This window comes from Elaeis guineensis, chromosome 2, assembly GCF_000442705.2.
Source record: "Elaeis guineensis isolate ETL-2024a chromosome 2, EG11, whole genome shotgun sequence".
In the NCBI taxonomy this organism is placed as follows: Eukaryota; Viridiplantae; Streptophyta; class Magnoliopsida; order Arecales; family Arecaceae; genus Elaeis; species Elaeis guineensis.
The window spans coordinates 49782952-49786304 of NC_025994.2; the positions used below are offsets into that span (position 1 = coordinate 49782952).

Below are 3353 nucleotides of genomic sequence, written 5' to 3' on the forward strand. Positions count from 1 at the left end.
TAGCGAGTGGGCTCTGGACAAACTTCTACAGCGTCACACTACTCCGAGCTTCCACGACAACTGATCCTCGCTTGAGCTCCTACAATAAACGGCCCCCTTTCGACCTCTCGTGAGAACCGAAGCCCACCCGAACTTCTCCAGCGGATGGATTTCGGACGAGCTTCTATGACGAACGAGCTCCAGCAACTGGGTCCCTGCGAAAGTTGATCACCTTTGATGTCTGTCGAGCCTCCCCAGTGCTATCCGAAGTCCATCGCCAGCCGACCTCCTACCAGGCTCCCCATAAAATCGGACTTCCCTGACGGATGATCTTCGGATGAGCTTCCACATCAGATAAATCCTAGACGGACTTCCCTAGCGATCGGACTTCTTCGGACTTCATCAACAAAAAATCTCCATCTGAGCTCCTACAGCAGGTGACTTCGACCTGAAAGGTCAGCACCCGAAGTGTCCGACAATAGTAGATTCGTCAGTAACCTCAGAACATCCGAGCCTCTCCTAGAATGATGATGTAAAGAGCCATTCTGCTCCATCAGGCATCCTAGCCGAGCTTCAGTCGATGGATCCAAACTCTCTGACAAGCCACGACAAGAGCCGCCATCCTACTCCACTCTCTGCAACGGATTTCATGTAGCTCCACCACTCTCTGACAAGCCACGTCAAGAGCCGCCATCCTGCTCCACTCTCTGCAACAGATTCCATGCAGCTCCACCACTCTCTGGCAAGTCCCGACAATGGACACCACTCCACTCCCCGCAACAAGCTCCACGTGGCCCTGAACGACCCCTGATGCCACTACTCTCCGTAACAAACTCCAAGCAGCTCTGAGCGGTCCACTACCAGATGGTTACAGACGTCGCTGTCAGTCAGTTACATCCTTCGTCTATGAATAAGGACCCCCAGATACGTTCTTCTCTAAACTGGTAACTCTATCTCAAAACTCTGCTAAAATTTTCGCTCGAGCACTCCATTTTTTGTTGAAGCAGAGTACTGACTTGAGCATCAGAGGGTCTTGCCGGAGCACCCCCAACTCCGGTTTAGACTTTCTTTGCAGGTCTTGACGGCGGCCGCGGTCATCCCAGCTCCAGCTTCTCCGACTTCGATGGAATTCTCCCAACTCTGGTTTAGACTTTCTTTGCAGGTCCCGGTGGCGGCCGCGGTCATCCCAGCTCCAGCTTCTCCGACTTCAATGGAATTCTGCACCAACAAATTGATTCTGTTCGCTTACCTGACAAACATAGTTGGTGTCTAAAGAAAGCAACAGCGGGACCCCACCAACATTATACTTACCTGGCCAGTTGAGCGACTAGTCTGCTATTTGGAGTGCTTGAAGGTGATCTTGGCAGTTAGGAGCTGTCTAGATCTAGGATAACCTATAGATAGGATTGATTGAACCACTTGATTGTTAACTGAAAACATCAAATCTAATTAATTCTTCTCTATCTTCTTAGTATTAGAACTCCTTAGGTTCTCTTCTTTAGAACTCTTTTCCCTCCTTTTCTCCTCTTCTCTTTCAAAAAAAAAATTGTTGAAATTAAAACTCGATGAGATCTTTTAAATGCATGCTAGGACATCGATCATTACAACCTGATTTACATCTATTAAACCTAGAGCTAGAAAGAATAATTCGAACAAACCAAATCAAAACCATGGATCCAAAATAAGAGACTAACCTACCATGACAGTTGAGGAAGTATTTTACTCCCTCATCTTACACCTACCGCCATATATCCAGCCTCCTCCTGTGGAGGCAGCACAATATAAAATCAAGTCCAACATTATTCAAATGCTACCATCATTTTATGGACTGACGAATGAGGATCCGTACAAATATTTAGATGAATTTTTTGAGATATGCTCCACAGTAGAAATCCAAAACTTCTCTGATGATGCCCTCAGGTTGAAATTATTTCTTTTTTCACTTAAGGACAAGGCCAAGCATTGGTTAAACTCCCTAGATTCCATAACCATTTCAACTTGGGACCATCTTCAGAGAGAGTTTCTCAAGAAATACTTTTCAATTGGAAAAATAAATCAAATTAGAAAAGCCATCATTAGTTTTTTTCAATTGGATGGTGAACTTTTTCATGAGACATGAGAAAGATTAAGGGACCTTATTCATAAATGTCCCCACCACGCTGTTCCCAAATGGCAACTTGTTCAGTGTTTCTATGATGGTCTATCGAAGAAACATCGATAAATGATCGATGCATCGTGTGGTGGGACATTCATACTAAAGAGTAAAGATGAGGCTTGGCTGCTCTTTGAAATACTTAGTGAGAACTCCCTACATCACATGTCTGCCACCTCTAGAGAACAACCCATGTCTCAACAAAAAAGAGGTGGAATTTATCAGATTGGAAACATTATGGATATCCACAGTAAGGTAGATGAGTTGTCCCAAAAATTAAACCATCTTCTGAATACTGGACACTCTTCAATTCTACCTAACCCAGTCCAAGATGTTTGTGCATTGTGTGCAAGCCCGACCCATTTTGTTAGTGAATGCCCAATCGCACCTTAATTTTCTGAGTTTGTATATGAGCAGGTCCAGCAAGCTCAAATCCAACAAGCTCGTAGATCAGGAAATGATCCATACTCAAACATGTATGACCCCGGCTGGAGAAACCACCCAAATTTTTCTTGGAGACTACAACCAGTGGTTGGCCCTACTATACCTAGACCTAACTATCAGGACCCAACATATAGGCATGGATCGTACCATCAGTTTCAAAATGCTTCTCAACCATCTACCACTGGTCATAATTCAGCTTTTGAGGAGAAGGTTTTAAAAGTGCTAGAATGATTAGAAGTCAACACCCAGATCCTTAACTTCCACACGCAATCCATTGCTAAGCTAGAGACTCAAATAGGACAACTAGCAACCTCATTCAATAAGAGGGAAGGAGAAAAATTATCTAGCCAACTTGAGAGCAACCCGAGAGGGCAATTCATGGCTGAGAGCTCCAATGCTCCAGAAATCTTTTCTGAACATGCCAAATCAATCATGACTCTTAAAAGTGGGAAGGTCATTGAACATACGAGTAAAACTAATGAGATGAATCCTAGACCTCAGACAAAGCCTGAATCACCTAAGAGCAAGGAGGACACAGAAGTAGAGAATGGACCAACTGCATCGAAATCACCTTACTTGCCTAAACCCCATTTTCAAGTGCCCTAAAAGCCCCTACTCCTGTGGATAAGAAGAGAGAAAGACTTGATGAGATGTTGAAATTATTTAAGCAAGTGCAAATTAATCTCCCCCTTCTAGATACAATCAAACAGGTCCCAGCTTATTCAAAATTTTTGAAAGAATTGTGCATCCAGAAATGTAAATCACGATCATAACTTTC

At 44.0% G+C, this 3353-nt stretch overlaps 1 non-coding gene across 1 annotated transcript; it reads right to left on the minus strand.

The window, feature by feature from the left end:
* Positions 1–2036: 2036 nt before the first annotated feature.
* On the minus strand, positions 2037–2142 carry LOC114913655 (small nucleolar RNA R71). Its single transcript, XR_003799566.1, has one exon. It is a non-coding gene; the product is annotated as a small nucleolar RNA R71 (small nucleolar RNA).
* Between the last annotated feature and the right edge of the window lie 1211 nt (positions 2143–3353).